We start from the raw sequence: 22,562 nt of genomic DNA on the forward strand, positions 1-22,562 counted from the left end.
CTTTGACACTGTACTGCCACACCCCACAAAAACACACATCTGCTCATCTAAGTCACAGGGACAGTGAAGTGTACAGAGCATTGTGTCACACAACAGCAACATCACATATAATTCAAATGACATCCTCACGTTGCACACATACAATAGACTGTCATCAGATTTAAGACACATATTTATGAATGTGGCATGGAACACAAATACCCCTCCCTTGAAACATCCCTGTAATAGACTCACACATCACCCACATTGCAACACAGTGGAAGGTCAAAGGGATGCACAATAGTTTGTGAGATAATATTCAATGCTTGCAATGCAAACAATACATGCACAATAAGGATGGGGGCATCAGGAGCACTCTTGGAAGGATGCTGCCCTGGGACACACTACACTTTGCACATGCCCCTAAAACAACATTTGCACAGGAACTGGTCCTTCATGTATCTCAGGGACAAACAATAGTAGAGCCAAGTGATATGCCTATCTGTTTAAAGTATAAGTACAAGTCAGGAAAGCACATACAACCCTAACAACATGGCCATACATCTAGATGAAGTAGCTGCTAAATGGGTACATGCTCAATCAAATGCAAAGGACTCTAGCACAGTTGAACACTCTCCATGTGTGGATAAACAAAACTTGAGCTTCCACACATGAGACAAATGTTCAATCCATATCAGGGGGACAAGTCTAACACCATAAGTGCTGACATTGGACAACCCAAGATGAAATACGTACCACAGCAAACATAGCATGGTGCAATGACACCCCAATTGGATTACCAGCCATATATCCAAATAGCAAACATCTATCTTTGTCTTTTGTGACACCAGCACTGCACACAAAGTTAGATATTGCAACAACAGCAAATAGTTCTGCAATTAGGGCGAAACACACACAACTGTAGGCACACAACACAAGTCACTCAGAAACAATATAAAAGTTGAAAAGTAATTGCAGGACAAATGTGTACGCAACAAAACAACTAGTTGAGTTTATTCAATCCAAATGATTTAGATCAAAGGCCATTATGCAGTCCACATCAGTCCATGCACATTACTGTACCCACACTTGACTCCAATCACTGCCAGGGAACCTCCACAGAAAGAGGTATCAAGTGGGCAAGTAGGATCATCTTTGGGTGGGGTCAGATTTGGTATGGGTGGATTTGGGAAGGGGAGTCTTTTCCTTGAAGGGGTGGGCTTCTTCTTGGGGGGAGGGGTATGGGCGCTTACTGGTGGGCAGGTGTGAGAGGGAAGGATTTGGATGTGAAAGGGATGGGTTGGGATGTGGGTGGGAGCGTGAAAATGAAACTCTCTTTGTGAAAATTGTAGGGGCATCAAAAGGGGTTGGGGATTTGGAGGTTAAGGAAGTAGTCATCTTGTGTGTGGGTGTTGATGCCTTGGGTGTGTGTGTGTGTGAGGTATGCTTGTGTTTGGGTGGTGCCTGTTGCATGTGTGAGTGTGGGTGTTTGCGTGTCTTGGGGGTCTAAGAGGTAGAGGTGCTGGCTGATGTATGAGTGGTGGATGTGTGTGTTTGGTGGGGTGGTGGCAGCAGGAATGGTGGATGCTGATGGTATCTCTGTGTGTGTTGGGGTGGTGTCTGTGGGTATGGTGGATATGGTGGATGTGTCTGTGTGTGTTGGGGTGGTATCTGTGGTATGGCTGATGTAGTGGATGTGCCTGTGAGTGTTTTGCTGGTGTCTGGGGGTATGGTGTCTGAGATGTGCGGGTTGTGAGCTGTTGTGTGGGTGTGATGGGTGTAGTGGATGTGCCACTGGACGTTGTGTGGTGTCTGTGGGTATGCTTGATGTGGTGTGTGGGTCGATGGGGGTTGTGGGGGTGTCTGTTGAAGTGGTAGCTGATGTGGCATCTGTGGGTGAATGTTGAGTGCCTGCATGCTGGTGTGTCTTGTGGTGCGTGTATCTATGTGCGATGCTTGTGTGGGTTGAGGTGGATGCGTGTGGATGTGTTTGTGTGCATGTGACAGGTAGGGGAATAGGGAATTTGGATTGGGAAAAGGGAGGTGGAGGGGGAGGACTGTGGTGGGTGGCTGGCTGCCATCATTGAGGAGGCCAGAGCCTTAAAAGATCTCTGTAGGCCAGACATGGCACTATGAATGCCTTCCAGGAAAGCATTGGTCTGCTGAAGTTGGCAGGCCACAACCTGGATGGCATTCATAATGGCAGTCTGCCCACAGAGATACTCCTCAGGAGGTCAATATCCTTCTCACTCAAGGCAGCAGGGGTAAAAGGGGCTGGGTCTGAGGTGCCTGTGGTAAGACGCCACCCACCCTCTTCGTGAGCGGACACAGCCAACGCAGTGGGGAGCAACAGGAAGGGTGGCGATAGAACTGGGGGCGGCAGATAAGGATGGTACAGGAGCAAGTCTTGATGGGTCTGCCACCACTAGGGCTTGGCCACTGGAGGTAGAATTCGATGATGACAAGGTTGATTCTGTCTCCTGCATGGCCCTCCTCTCACACTCTGGGCCACTGGGTCCATCCATGTCAGTGGTGTCATGACTGCAGGTACCATGACCAGATGCTTCCCCACTTGGTTGGGCCCTGTCTCCTTTACTTGCCTTGAACAAGTCACCACATGTTTCTGATCACACTTGAACAGCAGCTATGATTAGCAAATGTTACCATGACGTCAAGTAGGCCCCAGCAACAAACTACATCAAATTGGCTCCTACATGTACTATACCATATGCATGCATGCCATCTGAACTGTCAACAGTTGCCCACCAGAAAATCAGGATCTCAGACAACTCCTGTTACATGGGTGAAGTTGTGCAGTCACAGTAACCATTGAACAAGTAGGACACCACATTACCTTCAATGCTTTACCTCGTGGAGCATACCTCAGTTACGTACTGTCATACAATAGTAGGGCAATGCCAAGTTCACTCACACAGATCCCACACAAGGTCATGCAGACATCTATTTGTCACATACGCAATAACACAACAATAACAATTGGTGCTCCAAAAACCTGACATGTTGCTGACAGCAGTACGTTAGCCTGAAGAAGGTGACATGGAAATATTCATGCCTCCGTGGAAACATATCAACAACGCACACTTCACCATGTGTAATTTGTCCTAATGGAGTCATGGAGGTAGTACTAATATTGCTCAGATATGCTACACATTTGGCATGGAAATGTGCACTGTAGACATCACATGCAAATTGTCAGGGAGATATGTCTCTAAAATCCAAAACACAATGAATCAGCTAGCCCAGGGAAACCACCTTTACTGTACGGCACCCCTTACAATGACATATTCTGATTGCATCAATAGAAGTCATTAGTCCTTTTTATGTTGGAGAGGAGATTTGTAAGTACTTATAAAAGGCCCTCAACATGTTGCCTAAGGTGAAGCTACATCCCTATCTCCATTTTGGTCCTGCAAATTCAGAAGTTGGTGGATGAATGGTTGTACCCAACCATCTGTGATTCCAGCATAACTGCAAGTCAGTCCATGATGCATGCCAACATTCAACGAACAAACCTTACCCATTACACATGTGCAGTGCACATTTCCACATCAATGGCATGGAAATGTACATTGTTTGTAAAAACTCTAGCCTTACCTGTCATGCCCCTCATTGTTACTGCAGTTGTACATGCCTAATGGCATTCAATGACGGGCGAGGGTATGTGTGAACCAACAGTCAATGGTGACACACTCCTGTCTGTGGCACCACATGAAATGCAGCCACAGACAGGTCCAATTCCAAACACAGGTTGGCATGCACATATTTGAGGGAATACATAAATCATACAATTAACAAATGTAGACTATGCAAGAAAGAGCAATGTACACATTTTGTCAAAGAGAAAGAGACACATGTTAACATGTAGGCCCTCATTACAACCCTGGCGGTCGGTGTTAAAGCGGCGGTAATACCGCCAACAAGCCAGCGGAAAGAAAATGGAATCACGACCATGGCGGAAACCGGCAACACAGACAGCCACTTTAACACACCGACCGCCACGGCGGTAGAAACAAACACCGCGGTAGTAACCGCCAACAGACAGGCGGAAGACAATGTACTGCCCACTGTATTACAAGGCACCAATCCGCCAGTTTTCCGGGGCGGTACCAACGCCATCAAAACCATGGCGGAAACAGTACTTGGAACGGAAACCACTCACCTCTCATCACCCAATGAGGAACTAGGACGCCATGGAGCCCGAACTACAGGTGTTTTCAATGTTGGTTTACCTCCTCTTCTACCAGGAACATCAAAGACGGCGGCGACGACCACGGTGAGTACTGCACCTAGCACACAGGGAAGGGGGGAGGAAAAAGAGAGCGACACACACAAGCAACACGCAACACCCCCACCCTCACCCCCAACACCATACACACAAATACATGCATCAACATTACATTTGCACCACGTAACCCTCTGGAAGAACATAAGGACCAAATGAAATGATTGTAACGAGTGTAATCATCAAAAATCCAGATAGGGCAACAGGTCTGTAAAAGATCAATATATACAAATATGTACAGCAACTACACAAGTCCGTATAGTGTTCCATTCATTGTCCGTGGACCAGTGGTCCCAAAATGCAGGGGCGAAGCCCACACCTGCCTCAAAACGGAGAGAACACTGCAGGGGCATCAGGTCGAAAAAAACAGGTTCCTCAGCAGGAAGGGGGGGGGGGACCTCAGCCAGATGATGGGATGACGCCACTGATCCACGAGGGGGCTCCATGCCCACTGCTTGCTCCGGGGGAGTGCAATGCCACAGTCTCACAAGTCTCTCAGGTGGGTGGTTTGCCCACTGATTGGTCCTGGGGAGTGCAAAGCCACAGTGTCTCAAGTCTCTCAAGTGGGTGGTTTGCCCACTGATTGGTCCTAGGGAATGCAAGGCCAGAGTCTCACAAGTCTCTCAAGTGGGTGGTTTGCCCACTGATTGGTCCTGAGGAGTGCAAGGCCACAGTCTCTCTAGTGGATGCTTGTTAGAAATTGGGTTTTTGGTTGGCAGTTAGGTTGCCCTCTGTCCAAGCAAGATCCCTCACTCTAGTCAGGGTAAGTCACACACAATCCAAAATCAGCCTGTGCTCACCCTCCGGTAGCTTGGCACGAGCAGTCAGGCTTAACTTAGAAGGCAATGTGTAAAGCATTTGTGCAATAAATCATACAACACCATAGCATAACACCACAAAAATACACCACACAGTATTTAGAAAAATATATAATATTTATCTGGGTATCTTCAGGTCAAAACGATCAAAGTTGCAATATGAATTTGTAAAGATATCACTGAAAAGTGATATAAAGTGTCTTAAGTCTTTAGAAAGTACACAGAGAGGGTCATTCTGACCCTGGCGGCCGGTGGCCGCCAGGGCCACCGACCACGGGAGCACCGCCGACAGGCTGGCGGTGCTCCAATGAGCATTCTGACCGCGGCGGTTCAGCCGCGGTCAGAAGCGGAAAGTCAGCGGTCTCCCGCTGACTTTCCGCTGCTCATTGGAATCCTCCATGGCTGCTGAGCGCGCTCCGCAGCCATGAGGATTCTGACCCCCCCTACCGCCATCCAGTTCATGGCGGGAAAGCCGCCATGAACAGGATGGCGGTAGGGGGGGTCGCGGGGCCCCTGGGGGCCCCTGCCATGCCCATGCCAATGGCATGGGCACGGCAGGGGCCCCCGTAAGAGGGCCCCAAAATGTATTTCACTGTCTGCCTTGCAGACAGTGAAATACGCGACGGGTGCAGTAGCACCCGTCGCACCTTCCCACTCCGCCGGCTCGATTACGAGCCGGCATCCTCGTGGGAAGGTCGTTTTCCCCTGGGCTGGCGGGCGGTTTAACTGGAACCGCCCGCCAGCCCAGGGGAAAACTCGTAATACCCGCCGCGGTCTTTTGACCGCGGCGCGGTAATTTGGAGGGCGGGATCCTGGAGGGCGGCCTCTGCCGCCCGCCAGGGTCATAATGAGGCCCAGAGTCTCTTTCAAACACAAAGTACCTGGTTTCTGGTGGAAAATCTCCTCAGAGGGCCACAAAGGAAGAGGTGCGTGGAAAAAGGGTGTGTGCGTCGATTTCTCCCCAGCACACACGGACTTGCGTCGTTATTTTCCACGCGGGGAAGTCGGGCGTCGTTTTCCGGCGCGCGGACAGTCTCTTTCTGTGGGTCGCGGGGATTACCAGATGTCCTGGGTCTGTGCGTGGATTTTCTTGCTTATTTTCCGGCTGCGCGTCGTTCTGCGGGGCTGCGCGTCGAAGTTTCGATCTCACGGCAGGCGTCGCGTCGATTTCTCCTGCGGAGTCGGGCGGCGTTGTCCTTGCGAGGCCGTGCGTCAAAGTTTTGATCTCACGGCAGGCGTTGCGTCGATTTCTCCTGCGGAGTCGGGCGGCGTTGTCCTTGCGAGGCCGTGCGTCAAAGTTTTGATCTCACGGCAGGCGTAGCGTCCATTTCTCCTGTGGAGTCGGGCGGCGTTGTCCTTGCGAGGCCGTGCATCAAAGTTTTGATCTCACGGCAGGCGTCGCGTTGATTTCTCCCGGGAAGTCGGGCGGCGTTGTCCTTGCGAGGCCGTGCGTCAAAGTTTCGGTCGTCCCGAAGGCGTCGCGTTGATCAGCGTCGGTGTGCGGCGTTTTTCTTGCCGCGGAACAAGCTGTGCGTCGAAAAGTTCGACGCATGGAGCGTCCAAGAGGAAGAGTGAAGTCTTTTTGGTCCTGAGACTTCAGGGAACAGGAGGCAAGCTCTATCCAAGCCCTTGGAGAGCACTTTTACAGCCAGGCAAGAGTTCAGCAAGGCAGCAGGCCAACAGCAAGGCAGCAGTCCTTTGTAGAAAAGCAGACAGGTGAGTCCTTTGAGCAGCCAGGCAGTTCTTCTTGGCAGGATGTAGTTTCTGGTTCAGGTTTCTTCTCCAGCAAGTGTCTGATGAGGTAGGGCAGAGGCCCTGTTTTATACTAAGTTGTGCCTTTGAAGTGGGGGTGACTTCAAAGAGTCTCTAAGAAATGCACCAAGTTCCCTTTCAGCTCAATCCTGTCTGCCAGAGTCCCAGTAGGGGGTGTGGCAGTCCTTTGTGTGAGGGCAGGCCCTCCACCTTCCCAGCCCAGGAAGACCCATTCAAAATGCAGATGTATGCAAGTGAGGCTGAGTACCCTGTGTTTGGGGTGTGTCTGAGTGAATGCACAAGGAGCTGTCAACTAAACCTAGCCAGACGTGGATTGAAGGGCACAACAAGTTTTTAGTGCAAAGAAATGCTCACTTTCTAAAAGTGGCATTTCTAGAATAGTAATATTAAATCCGACTTCACCAGTCAGCAGGATTTTGTATTACCATTCTGGCCATACTAAATATGACCTTCCTGCTCCTTTCAGATCAGCAGCTGCCACTTCAACAGTGTATGAGGGCAGCCCCAATGTTAGCCTATGAAAGGAGCAGGCCTCACAGTAGTGTAAAAACGAATTTAGGAGTTTCACACTACCAGGACATATAACTACACAGGTAAATGTCCTGCCTTTTACCTACACAGCACCCTGCTCTAGGGGTTACCTAGTGCACACATTAGGGATGACTTATATGTAGTAAAAGGGGAGTTCTAGGCTTGGCAAGTACTTTTAAATGCCAAGTCGAAGTGGCAGTGAAACTGCACACACAGGCCTTGCAATGGCAGGCCTGAGACAGGGTTAAGGGGCTACTGAGGTGGGTGGCACAACCAGTGCTGCAGGCCCACTAGTAGCATTTAATCTACCTGCCCTAGGCACATGTAGTGCACTCTACCAGGGACTTACAATTAAATTAAATAGTCAATCATGGATAAACCAATCAGTAGTACAATTTACCCAGAGAGCATATGCACTTTAGCACTGGTTAGCAGTGGTAAAGTGCCCAGAGGTCAAAAGCCAACAACAACAGGTCAGAAAAAATAGGAGGAAGGAGGCAAAAAGTTTGGGGATGTCCCCGTCAAAAAGCCAGGTCCAACAATGCTTTTCTCCACTGGTTCTGGATGGGGCTTTGTGCCCAGAGTGCTTCATCCTGCCAATGACTGAGGTAGTGGATGCTTTTCTCCACTGGTTCTGGAGGGGGCTTTGTGCCCAGAGTGCTTCATCCTGCCAAGGGCTGGGGCAGTGGATGCTTTTCTCCACTGGTTCTGGAGGGGGCTTTGTGCCCAGAGTGCTTCATCCTGCCAACGACTGGGGTAGTGGATGGTATTCTCCACTGGTTGTGGAGGGGGCTTTGTGCCCAGAGTGCTTCATCCTGCAAAGGACTGGGGTAGTGGATGCTTTTCTCCACTGGTTCTGGAGGGGGCTTGGTGCCCAGAGTGCTGCACATGGTGTGTGGCAGTTCCCATTCCCTCATCTGGGTGTCAGAGCCACGAGAATTTTTGGGAACAGGTAGCATGATGCTCCATGGAGGCAGAGACACACTCAACCCTGCGGCGACTTTGCCTGGCAACTGCTGGTACTGCCAGTGCTGGTTGTGGTGCCTCATGTAGTCTGTGCAGGGTCCAGGACGTCTCCTGCACCCTTGGACGACTGCCCACTGGAGATGATGTTCACATCGGCTGCAATGGCACTGTCTGAGTACGTCGCGGGGCAGGTGGCGGTGGTTGCGGTGGTGTCTGCGGTGGAGATGCTGCCGGTAGTGCATGTGTCAGCACCTGTGAAGGGAGACAGCGGGACTTCTCCTGCAGTCTCCGACGGCTGCCCACTGAGGATGATGCTGGGGACTGTAGCAGAGGCAGCAGACGTGCAGGTGGTGGTGCAGGTGGTGGTGCAGGTGGCGTTGGTTGCGGCGGTGGCCATCGCCTTACAGGTTGCTGTTCTGTCTTGCAGAAGGGGTGACACCAGTCCCTCACCCGGAGGCTCTGAGCCCTGAGCTGACTTCCCTTTAGCCTTGTGTCCCTTCCCCACCTTGGAAGTTGCTGCTGGGACCTTGGCACTGTCCTCTTTTGTCTTGGAGGAGGCCTTTCTGGGTGGTTGGTGCGGCTTTTTCCTACAGCCTGTGGGCCCCTTCTTCACCTTGGCAGGTGGCGGAATAGGGTGATCCTTGGCCTCACTAGGTGGCACACTGGCAGCCCTGATGGGTGCCGCCCAAGATGTTACTGGACTTGTAGGGACCACAGTGCTCGAGGATTTCGTGGCTGAGGTGCTGGGCTGGAACATGGACATCCTGGCCCTAGGGGAAGGATGTTGGGGTGGAGGTGTAGGGAAGAGGTCAATGTTAGCAAGGAAAAGTTTTTTAGACACACTGGGACGGGAAGATGGAGGGGGTTTGGGAGTAGAGGAAGAGGTAGTGGTTGTAGGAGGTGTACGTCTGCTGAGTTTGGGTGGGGGTGCATGGGCTGGAGGCTGTTGTGAGGTGGATGGCTGTTGAGTGGGTGTGTGCCTGAGGTTGTGTAGTTTGGGAGCAGGGCTCACAGACACACTGGGAGAGGACACAGGGGACGTGTGAATGGTAGTGGGGGTGGTGATTGCACGTGAGCAGTGTGTGGTGATGGGTGTGCTGGTGATGGAGGTAGTGGCTGAGGATGTAGTGCATGCAGGTGTGAGTGGAGACGAGACTAGGAGGGAGGAGGAGGAGGATGTGGAGGAGGGGATCCACAGTGGAGCCAGTGGATGTTGGTGTGTCTGCATGGGTATGGTGCTTGTGTGAGTGCATGTGGGATGTGTGGTGCTTATGTTTGCCATGCCCACTCTTGTGTGTTGATGAATGTGCATGCTCATCTGATGGTGTGCTTGGGATAGGCTGAGGTTCGAGGAGATTGGGTCTGGGTAGTGGAAGTTGGGTGGGGGAGGCTGGACACAGGGACAATGGCTGCCATCAGTGCTGAGGCCAGAGCCTGAAATGCTTTCTGTTGGGCTGCCACGCCAGAATGAATGCCCTCCAGGTATGCATTTGCTTGCTGCAAATGCCTCTCGACAACCTGGATGGCCTTCAGAATGGTTGATTGCCCAACACTGAGAGATCTCAGGAGTTCAATAGCCTCCTCACTGAGGGAAGAAGGGCTGACTGGGGCAGGGCCTGAGGTGCCTGGGTTGTAGGAGATGCCCACCCTCCTGGGAGAGCGGGCACGGGAAACACGCTGAGGGGCTGCTGGGAGGGTGGTGCGGGTAGGGAGGGTGGCGGCTGTACCTGTTGATGCGGTATGCACAAAGCTGCCCGCCACCGCAAAGGAGCTCCCTTTAGAGGAGGAGTCGCTGTCACTGGTGTCTCCTCCTGTCCCCGTTGTGGAGCTCCCCTCGCCCTCCGTCCCACTGGTGCCTTCAGACTCCATACATTCACCCTCCTGGGCCATGTGGGTTGCAGCTCCCTCCTGCTCCGGTGCCAATGCTCCTCCACACAAGGACAGGGTGATAATACAAAAAGGGGACGAAAGACAGAAGGGACACATGGTCAATGCCTGCAACAACACCACCTTTGGCAGACACTACACACAGGGAGCAGCCCTATGCACTAGGCCATGCACTAACAGTTCAGGGGAAAATCACATGCCCATGGTGGACTGTGCCTACACCCATTTGATGCACACCTGAAACCCACAGGAGCCTGACTAGGTGTGGAGGGCCACTACCACTATTGGGGTTGGAGTGCCACTGAACCTGCCTAACAATGGATGTACCCTGGCACGTTTGCCCTGGCCTAGGGGAACCCATAGCCCACTTCCCCCACCGAGAAACCTCATAAAGCACGGAGAGTCAGCTGAATGAGACTGTATTCACCCCCTTGTGGCTGCTGTGACGCCCTCAAGCGCCCATCCAACTCAGGATATGCCACCGCCAGGATCCGGTGCATCAGGGGAGTCATGGTGAGACAGGCTCCCCTTCCACATTGGGAAGCCATCCCCAGCTGGGCCTCCGCCATCTTCTTGCTCCAGCGGCGCAGGTTTTCTCATCTTTTGCAGCAGTGGGTGCTCCGTCTATGATAGACCCCCAGGGTCCGCACTTCTGGTGGGCACTGACCTACAGGAAAAGTGAAGTAAGAATGGATTTTACTCCCCCATCCAGTTCTTCTTACTCATTGGCCACAACCTCCCACCCTGGCTCAGAAACACATACACAGACCATGCTCACATGCTGGCCTCTGCCCACCCCCCCTGTATCTTCCATCCACGCCACTCCATGCATTCATGTCCCATCCATCATGCTTACAGTGTATTCACCTGTTTGTCTGTAGGACCGTAGAGTAGAGTGTACTGGGGGAGGACCCCAGCCACCAAGTTGTCCAACTCCTCTGCAGTGAAGGCAGGGGCCCTTCCACAGACACTGTAGCCGTTGTCGCTCCCAGACTCAGGTCACAGCAGCACTTGCAGTGTTGGTCCTCTCCTGTTGAAGGTCAGGTATCAAGTAAGTGATCAGATAGAAAATGGCGGTCACATCTGCGGCGGTGCATACGGTCACCGCCGGCGTCCATTGTCACTGGCTCCTGGAACCCACAGGGGCCAATGATAACCAATGCTGAATTGTGCTGCGGTCTTCGTCTGCCTACCGCGACACTGCACAACGCCAGCGCAGTTACCTCAATTCCCCTTGTCTCTTCTTACAGGTCAGGCAGCCGCCATTTCAGGGGGCACATGGCAGGGGAACTAACTGCGTCACATCACTTTTGTGCAGGAATACAGACAGACAGGGCAACACACCGATTATATCACAATTGTGTATGACCCTCTGCTCACCCTTCTCCTCCATAGGGCACGTCTGCTGGGGCAGATGATGAGATGGCGCCATTCTCCGGTATACAGACTCCTGGAGGACCTGTCGACAATGGAAGCCAGACACATCATTATCACCTACAGACTTGATCGTGCCACAATCCATGAACTGTGTGCCCAGTTGGAGCCAGTCCTGATGTCAGCTATCTGCCATCCCAAAAGAATCCCCCCTCTAGTGCAGGTCCTGTCAGTACTCCATTTCCTGGCCAGTGGTTTCTTTCAAACAACAGTGGCCATGGCATCAGGGATGTCACAGCCAATGTTCTCTAACGTGTTGTCCAGAGTGTTGTCTGCCCTACTGAAACACATGCGCAGCTACATCGTTTTCCCTCAGGTGGAGGATTTTCCCACAGTGAAAGGTGACTTCTATGACCTGGGACATATCCCCAACATCATTGGTGTCATTGATGGTACACATGTGGCATTTGTCCCCCCGCAGGAATGAACAGGTGTACAGAAACCGCAAAAGCTACCATTCCATGAATGTGCAGATGGTGTGTTTGGCAGACCAGTACATCTCCCATGTGAAAGCCAAATATCCTGGCTCTGTGCATGACGTTTACATTTTGAGGAATAGCAGCATCCCTTATGTGATGGGGCAACTCCAGATGCACCGTGTGTGGCTAATAGGTGAGCCCAAGGTCCCAACACAGTTTACATAGGTGTCTGGGTATGGGAGAGTCCCTAAGGGTTGGTGTGTGCCTAACAGTTGTCCCTCGATATTTGCAGGTGACTCTGCTGTATATTGCACAACCTGGCTTTGCAACGCCAGGTGCCTTTTCTGCAGGAGGATGGGCCTGATGTTGGTCTTGTGGCTGCTGTGGAGCTGGTGGACAGTGAAGAAGAGGAGGCAGAAGAAGAAGATATAGACAACCGAAACAACAACATCATGCAATACTTCCAGTGAGACACAGGTAAGAGACTGGAACTGCTCCTCTCATATCATACTACTGTAGGACATTGCATGATTCTGCCTTTTTACCTCTGTGTATGGATCCTGACAGTTCACTTTGGCTTTCCATTTCACAGATCTGGGTACCACTTTCTGCCTTCTGCTATGCTTACAGCTGCCCAACAACTGTTGAGCATTGGTATGTGAAAAAAAACATTGAAATTGCCATTTTTATGAGAGGTTACAATAACACATTTGTGAAAGTACAGACTGACTCCAGATTGATTTGTGATTTAAGGGTGTTTATTTCTACGCTAATATGTGGAGGGGGCTGTGCAATGGTCTGGGAGTGATGATGGAGGAATGTCCATGGTGGAGTCCAGTCTACTGGTATCACAGGTGCATTGTCCAAGGGGGCATAGGAATTGGAGTAATGGCAGTTCAAGGTTGTCAGGGTGACATAGTGGGACAGAAGGGTGACAATCAGGAGAGTCTTATTTCCTGGCGGGGGTCTTGGCAATGTTCTCTGTCTTGTTCCTGGATCTCAGGGACCGTTTGTGGGCTGGTTCTCCTTCTGCAGGTGGTGGGGTGCTGGTGACCTGTTGTTACTGTGGCGGGACCTCCTGTCCACTAGTGCCGGCAGAGGTGGAGGGCTGTTTATCATTCAGGCTAGTGTCAGGGGCCCGTTGGTGTGCCACTGTGCCCCTCATGGTGTTGGCAATGTCTGGCAGCACCCCTGCAATGGTGACCAGGGTGGTATTAATGGACTTCAAGTCCTCCCTGATCCCCAGGTACTGTTCCTCCTGCAGCCGCTGGGTCTCCTGAAACTTGGCCAGTATCGTGCCCATGGTCTCCTGGGAATGGTGGTATGCTCCCATGATGTTGGAGAGTGCTTTGTGGAGAGGGGGTTCCCTGGGCCTGTTCTCCCCCTGTTGCATAGCAGTCCTCCCAGCTTCCCTGTTATCCTGGAGTAATGGGAGTGGAGCATGAGGGAGTGGTTGTCGGAGGTGTATGTCTACTGGATTTGGGTGCAGATACACAGGCTGTATGCTGTTGTGAGGTGGATGGCTGTTGGGTATCCGAGTGCTTGCGTTTGTGTCCTTTAGGAGGTGGGACAGACACGGTGGGAGAGGACACAGGGGACACGTACATAGATGTTATGGAGGTGTCTGTCAGTGAGGTGTGTGTTCTGCTTGGTGTGGTGATGATGCTGGCAGTGGATATTGATGTAGTGCATGCAGGAGTATGGATGTAACTGGGTGGGGGATGGAGGAGGAGGGGGAGACAGTGGAGGCAGTGGATGTTGTCGTATCTGCAACTGAATGGTGTTTGTGTGGGTGCCTTTGGGATGAAGTGTGGTGCTTGTGTTTGCCTGGGCCACTCTTGTGTGTTGTCTTGTGTGCATGCTCGCCTGCCTGTGTGCTTGGGAATGGGTTGGGGGTTCAGGAGAATGGGACTGGGAAGTGGAAGTTGGAGGGGGTAAGGTAGAAACAGGGACAACGGCTGCTATCAGAGAGGAGGCCAGAGCCTGAATCGATCTCTGTTGGGCTGCCAATCCACTATGAATGCCCTCCAGGAATGCATTGCATTGCTGCATCTGGGATGCCAGCCCCTGGATGGCATTCACAATGGTTGATTGCCCTACAGAGATGGATCTCAGGAGGTCAATAGCCTCCTCACTCAGAGCAGCAGGGCTCACTAGGGCAGAGCCTGAGGTCCCTGGGGCAAAGGAGATGCCCACCCTCCTGGGTGAGCGGGCATGGGCAACACCTTGAAGGGCTACTGGGAGGGCGGTGCTGGTATGGGGAGTGGCGGCTGTACCTGCCCCTGAGGTGGTCATAGAGGTGTCCGCCACCACGAGGGAGCTCCCATCAGAGGAGATATCAGAGTCTGTGCAGTCTCCGCCGTGGTGCTCCCCTCGCCCCCCGTCCCACTGGTTCCCTCGACGTCAGTGGACTCTGCCTCCAGGGTCCTGTGGGATGAGGCTCCCTCTGTCGCCGGTGCCTCCGCTCCTCCGCCCCTCCGCCAGATGATGCTAATGCACATAAGGACAGGATGACAAAACAAGAAAGGGGGGAGACATATAAACAATACACTGGGTCAATGACTGCACCAACGCTGGCGTACACAGCACCCTCACACACAGGGAACAGGCTTACACACTATACATTGCACTACCAGTGAAATGGCTAGTCACCAAGGCATGAGGAGGGGCACACACCGCCAACTGCAGCACACTTGGGACCCACACAGCCCTGCCTAGTAGTGAATACTAACAAGATAGGTAACCAGTATTTTACATTCAACCCTGAGCCTCCAGAAGACCTACGCTGCTATGTGCTGGCCATCAGGGGGGTCAGGGTCTGACGGGCACGCCTTCCTCATTGGGAAGCCATCCCCAGCTGGGCCTCCGCGGGCTTCTATGCCCAGCATCTCAGATCCTCCCACCGTTTCCGTGGCGGTGCTCCACCTGCCATAGACCTCCAGGGACCGCTCCTCCTTGGCAATGGCAGGCCGTATTTCCTTCTTTTGATGGGCGCTGACCTGCAGAGGCAATACAGACAGGAGAACACCATTCGACAAACAGTGCAGACTGTCACACAAATAGCCCACCATACCCGTTTGCATCACCATTGGCACACACATAGCCCAGCGCACAACACGTACACCGCCAAGAGGACATTCACCCCCGCTTACACGATGCCTTCACACACAACTCAATACATTCATGCTACATGCACTGTGCCCACAGTGTACTCACCTGTTGGCCCATACAGCAGTCTGTACTGGGGTAGGACCCCATCCACAAGTCGCTCCGAAGTGAAGGCTGGGGCCCTTTCCCCGGTCACACGGGCCATGGTAGGTTCCAGATACAGGTCACAGCAGCACATGCAGTGTAGGTCCTCTCCTATAGAAGGTCAGGAAACAAGTGAGGAATGAGAAATAAAATTGCGGTCACGTCCGCAGAGGTGCATACCATCACCGCCGCCGTAGATTCCCATTGGCCACAGTACCCCAAAGGGCCTAATTTAAACCAATAAGGAACTGTATGATGGTTCACGACCGCCTACTGCCACGGCGCAAAACGTCGGCAGCATTACCTCACTTCCACCTGTCCCTTCACACAGGACAGGCAGTCGCCATTTCAGGGGAGTGAACAGGATTATCAATAATTTCTGTGTCACAGGATATATAAGCACATACTTTTAAATTACACTGTCCCAAAACATGATTGCACGATGTGGACTGCTGTTGTTGTATAGTTGTTCAAATTGTGACAGCCTACTCACTCTTGTGTCCCTTAGATACCTACTGCTGTGGATGAATAGGAGATGGAGACATACCCCTGTGAACAGACCCCTGGTGGACTTGGCTACACTGGAGGACGGGCACATTATACTCACCTATAGATTGGACAGGGCCACAATCACAGAGCTGTGTGCCCAGTTGGAACTTGACCTGATCTCAGCTATCCGTCATCCCACTGGGATCCTCATCTTGTGCAAGTTCTATCAGTGCTCCATTTCCTGGCAACTGGTTCTTTCCAAGTGACAGTGGGCTTGGCAGCAGGAATGTCACAGCCAAAGTTCTCACTAGTGCTGGCAAGAGTCTTGTCTGCCCTGATAAAACACATGTGTAGCTACATTACTTTCCCCCCAGGTTGAGGATTTGGCCACTGTGAAGGCAGGGTTTTATGCAATGGGACATATCCCCAATATAATTGGGGCGATTGACAGAACACATATTGCGTTTGTCCCCCCGACAAAATTAACAGGTGTTCAGGAATCATAAGAGTTTCCACTCCATGAATGTGCAGATGGTGTGCCTAGTGGACCAGTACATCTCCTACGTCAATGCTAAGTATCGTGGGTCGGTGCATGATACCTTTGTCCTGAGGAATAGCAGCATCCCAAATGTGATGTCCCAACTACCAAGGCACAGGGTGTATAGTATATGTTGGTGTATGTTGATGCTGTTGGCCATATAGAATAGTGTGTGGCTAAATGTCATCCATCAATATTTGCAGGTGACTCTGGTTACCCAAACCTATCGTGGCTGCTGACCCCTGTGAGGAATGCCAGGACAAAGGCAGAATAACATTATAATGAGGCACATGGGCGAACCAGAAGGATTCCTGTGCTACTCACCCAAGAAGGTCTGCCAGATAGTAGTGGCATGCTGCATGTTGCACAACCTGACCCTCAGACAACATGTACCTTTTCTGCAGGAGGGGGAGACTGGAGATGCCCCTGTGGCAGAAGTGGACCCTTAGGACAGTGAGGATGAGGATGTAGACAACAGAACATTGGTGATACGTCAGTACTTCCAATGACACACTGGTGAGACAGTGCAACTTCACATTTCTATGACCACTGGTGTATTCTGTGTGGCATTGGCATGCTGGCATTACCCACTTTTTTCCCCTACTTACTGTTACCTATGGATATTCATTTTACAGATGTTGGTGATATGACAAGTGTCCTGATGTGATTACAACAGCCAGCAACAGGTCATTAATTCTATGCTCATACTATGTACAGTTCATTTGCAATGGCTGTAGCTGTTTCAATCAATACAGATTTGCAATACATGAAATATTAGTAGTCAAGTTTTATCCAAGGGTGTATAATGCAGTGCTAAAATATAGAGGGGAAAGTGAAATGAAATGGGGTGATGATGGAGGAAAGTCCAGGGTAGTGTTCCAGTCTGTGTGTAGCACAGGTGCAGTGTCCATGGGGACATAGGAAGGGGAGCAATGGCAGTTCAAGGTGGACAAGGTGACTGAGTGGGACACAAGGGGGACAATCAGGAGAGTCTCCTTTCCTTGCGGTGGTCTTGGCAAGTGTCTCTGGCTTCTGCCTGGTTCACAGGGAAAATTTGTGAGGTGGTTCACCTTCTGCAGGGGGAGGGATGCTTGTGGCCTGTGGGTCCTGTGGCGAGGCCTCCTGTCCACTAGCGACAGCAGAAGTGGAGGGCTGTTCAGATGACTGGCTAGTGGTAGGGGCCCGCTGGTGTGCTGTTGCCTCCCTTATGATGTTGGCCATGTCTGCCAACACCTCTGCTATGGAGATCAGGGTGGTGTTGATGGCCTGCAAGTCCTCCCTGATCCCCTGATACAGTCCCTCCTGCATCCGCCTGTTCTCCTGCAGGTTGTCTAGGATCTGGCCCATCGTGTCCTGGGAATGTTGGTAGGCTCCCAAGATCTCGGTGAGTGCCTCCTGGAGAGTCAGTTCCCTGGGCCTGTCTTCCCCCTGGTGCACAGCAGTCCTCCCAGTGTCCCTGTTGTCCTGTGCCTCTTTCCCTTGAACGGTGTGCCCACTGCCATTGACCCCAGGTCCCTGATTGTCCTGTGTGCAAGGTGTGGCCCGGGATCCCTGTACAGGTGGGCACACTGCTGATTGATGTGTCCTGGGGACAGAGATGTGGGCACGCTGGGTGGGTGCTATGGTGTTGGTTCCTGATGGGGGAGGCTCTGTGGTGGTCTTTGAGTGGGCGTGGGTGACCAGCTGTCCAGTGGTCCCTGATGGGCTAGGTAGGTCTTCCAGATCCAGAAGTCCATAGATACTGTCATCACTGGGGGTCTCTTCTGTTAGAGGATAGTGGAGGTACCTCCTCTTCACTGACGTTGGCTGTGGTAACTGTGGGGATGTAAATGACGTATTATGCTTCAAGTGTTTGACATTTGTACTTCTGTAGCTTCCCCTCTATGGTTGCTGTTACCCTGCTAGCTTTTGCTTGTGTATGTTGGTGTTTTTTGGGAGTGTTACTTTCCCTATGCTGTGCATGCTTTAGGGATGAGTGTCCATGCAGGGCTGGGAGGGTGCCCATGCATTGCTACAGCATGCAGGGCATGGCATTGGGATTAGTGAGATGTGTTTGTGGAGTGTGTGGGATGTGATGGAGCGTTGGTAGTGAGAGTGAGGGTGTGTGGTGGCATGCAGGTATTGGAGGTGATTAAAAGTTGACTTACCAGTGTCCAGTCCTCTGCCAACTCTGGCGAGTCCCTCGGGATGCAGTATTGCCAGTACCTGCTCCTCCCATGCTGTGAGCTGTGGGGGAGGAGGTGGGGGTCCACCACCAGTCCTCTGTATGGTGAGCTGGTATCTTGCTGCTATGGAATGTACCTTCCCCCATAGGTCATTCCACCTCTTCCTGATGTCGTCCCTTGTTCTTGGGTGCTGTCCCACGGCATTGGCCCTGTCCACGATTCTCCGCCATAGCTCTATCTTCCTTGTTATAGATATTTGCTGTACCTGTGCTCCAAAGAGCTGTGGCTCTGCCCTGACAATTTCCTCCACCATGACCCTTAACTCCTCCTCAGTGAAACGGGGGTGCTTTTGTGGTGCCATGGGTGTTGTGTGATGTGTGTTGGTGAGAGTGTGTTGAGTAATGTGGTGGGGTGTGTGATGTGGAGTGCTTGATGGATGTATGGGTGTGAGTGCTGTGTGTGTCTAATTGTCTCTGTGCTCCTCTTCTCAGTCTACTGGTGGCAATTGTTGTACGTAAGGGGTTGTGGGTAATGTAGGTGTGTGTTTTATAGTGGTGTGGGTGTGTGGGTGTGGTGTGTGTATGTGTGTCAGGTGTTTGTATTTGGTATTGACCAATGTAGTGTTGTTTTGAATATGGGTGTCCATTCTGAGAGAGGTGCTGTGTACAGCCAATAGTTTACCACCACTGAATGTCCACCTTGGTGATTCGTGGGTCATAATGTGATGGGCGTTGTTCTGTTGGCTCAGCGTTGTGGGTTTTGGGACTGCCAATTTATCACTGACCTTTGGGCTGACGGATTTGTGTATGTGGCTGTATTCTGGAGGATTGGGGTGTGCATGTCACATTATGGTGAATGGATATTCGCCAGCGCAGCGGGACGTTGGCAGCCGTCAGTGTGGCGGTAAGTGGGATTTATTGCCAATGTCATAATGAGGGCCACAGTGGCCCTATCTGGTAGTATGTCCCAATCTATGGTCAGTTTGGTGTTGAAGGATTTCTTCTCAGCAATGTTGAAACACATTGACAGCTATATCAGGCTCACCCTACATGAGGATTTAGCCAAAGTGAAGGCTGACTTCTATGGTTTTGCCCGCCTCCCACATGTGGTGGGGGCCATTGATGGCACACATGTTGGCTTAGTGCTGTCACAGGCCACTGAACAAGTCTATCGCAACAGAAAAAACGTCCATTCCATCAAAATGCAAGTTGTCTGTTTGGCGTATCTCAACTGTGTGTGCCCGTTATCCAGGATCAGCACATGATTCCTTCATAATGCGGAACAGCAACATACCCCACCTCATGTCACAATTGCAACCAGAGAGGGCCTGGCTGGTTGGTAAGTCACATCTGTCCTGTTTGCGTGTGAGCAATAATTGACGTTTCAACCCTAATAGCAGATTAATCAGTGCAGGTTAATCATCAGGACAGCAAATATTATGGAGACACCAGAGAATAAAGATACTCTCCCTTGCTATCCAGGGATGATCCAGGTTGAAGAGGCTTCTCCATAGATCAATTTCTGTAACCGTTACAGGGCACCAATAACTCAAAAATGAAAATTGTGATCTGAGCCGGGAACAATACAACAGAGCTCCGCCAGAAATCCAAGATAAAGCCGAACTTCGATAGAACACATAAGTGTGGACTCGTTTAAAGTTTGTAATGGGAATAGCTAAAGGACAGATATCCTATCAGAACACATCATTTGTTCCAGTCACGTTTATTTATGTATAGCACCAGTGCACTTTTTTCACCTTGTCACCCTGCACTGCGCCGTCACTGTATTGGAGCACTTTTGTTATTATGACATCATGACATTCTTGTTCTGAAATTAATACAATTGTATATAATCTTTAAAGAATTTCCTTGTAAAAGGGGTTACTGTAGAATAAAAAGAGTGGCCGTGGAAGTCAAGGGTGAGAGGTGGAGTTTGGGTAAGGTGTGCTGTTTCCCCTGATTTTCAGCACTGGAGTTTCTCCTCACATCACATGGAGCGCCAGAGGGCGCTAACATCCTCTACATGAGCGGCAGCTCTCTCATCGCGAGCAGTCGCAGCCTACCGCGACCACTCGCATTCAGAAATCTCACTCACCAACTTAGCGATTTCTCTCACTCTTGCTCACTAACTTAACATTGGCGAGTGAGAGAAAAAATTCACTTTGCAGAGTGTTTTGGAACTCCGCACTCCGCGTGAAGTGGGAAAAAGTCTGCAAACTCTGCCGGCAGAGCAGAATTCTTCACTCACCCCTAGTGTGAGCAAAGTCAGGTGCTACAATCATGAAGTAAGTGACTCATTGTTGAACATATGTCCCATTCCTGAACAGGAGACTGAGCATATTCAAACCGTCCTTGGTTATAGATGCTACTGAGGAATCCAACTATGCCAGGGGAAGTCTATTTCAATGAGGCCCATGGAAAAACAAGGCAGGCAGTGGAGCAGGCTTTTGGGCTCCTGAAGGCCAGATTTTGCTGTCTGGACAGGACTGGTGGAGCCCTCCTCTACTCACCTGGAAAAGTGATTCAGATCACTGTGAAATGCTGCAGGCTTCACAATATTGCCCTGTAGAGGAATATCCCGTACATCCCAGTGGAAAGGAAGCCTGCAGTGCCACCGGGTGAGAATCCTGAAATGTCAATTGAAGATGCCATTGGTGAAGAGGAAGGAGCTGACTTGTGATAAGATCTCATCCACAGTTACTTCTCATGAGTGTAAGTACGTCATGTGATGTCATGACTGTGACTGTACAATGACCTGTAGTTGTGAGAATGTGTGGAGTTTAGTGTTTTCCAAACAGCTAGGGAGCTGATACACTGCACAAATTAGCCAAAGGCTGATTTAAAAGATATCCTTTGACACTTCCCCAACTTGATGATGTTGCTTTGTTTGTGTCTGAGTTATAGCAACATACTTTGGGGCAGAGTATCCCACCTAACAACACCATAGGTGTGCCATATTTATAATACGGAACACCATGGCATATGTTAGGCCAATAGCATCAACATTTTTGATGCTCATGTGGTGATTTGCTCAACTAGCATAAAAAATGTTGACGTTAGTGGAGCAAAGTGTAAGGAGGCCCATAGGTTAATATGGGTGCATCATGTTAATGCCTACTCTGAACAGGTATTAAAAGTGGCCCAGTGAAATCTTGTAGATTTCACTGCACCATTTTTGCTGGCCTCCTAGCGCTGGAATGCCCTCCTTGCATAAATTATGCCTGGTGCAGGCATAATGTGACACAAGGGGGTGCAATATGGTGCAATGCACGCATTGAGCCACTTTGTAGGTCCGGCACGGAACAAATGCCTTCCTAATTTGCAGAAACAAATACACTAATGTGGAGCAAGGAGGCGCTAGGGGCTTGTAAATCTGCCCCTTTGTTTTCCAGATCAGTGGACCCCAATCGTTTGACTCCGGAGGACCCCCACTGAATCACCACTGGAAGTTGGGGACCCCAAAGCAATTTGTATGATTTAAATTTCAAACATTAAAACTGTAATTCGAAAAAAAAATCACAAACAAGTACACACTAAACAAATACTCAAAATGCTAAAGATATAGACCCTCAATATGAATCTAGTGGTCCATGGACTGCCAGACTCACGGTGGAGGCCCACCCTATTATGACCGTGGTGAAAATGCCACGGTGGAAATGCCGCCACCGCTAGGCTCCGCCACCAGGCAGCCTGGCAGTGGCTGCGTTTCTGATCCGACAGGGCAGCGCTACAAGCAGTATTGCCCTGCGGATAATGAGTCCCATTCCGCCAGCCTTTTCCTGGTGGTTTACACCACCAGGGAAAGGCTGGCTGAATGAGTGACCGCCGGCCCACTGGGAACATCATTATGAGGCCGGCGGGTACTTCCCTGCCCTGATGGTCTTCCATCGACCATCAATGCAGTTGATGGAGGGGTATCCAGCTGTCATCATAATAAGGACCATCATTATTTTATATTACAAAAATATGCAAAAATCAAAAAAACATTACGAGAAGGTTGTTGCTGCAT

This window comes from Pleurodeles waltl, chromosome 6 (assembly GCF_031143425.1).
Source record: "Pleurodeles waltl isolate 20211129_DDA chromosome 6, aPleWal1.hap1.20221129, whole genome shotgun sequence".
Classification (NCBI taxonomy): Eukaryota; Metazoa; Chordata; class Amphibia; order Caudata; family Salamandridae; genus Pleurodeles; species Pleurodeles waltl.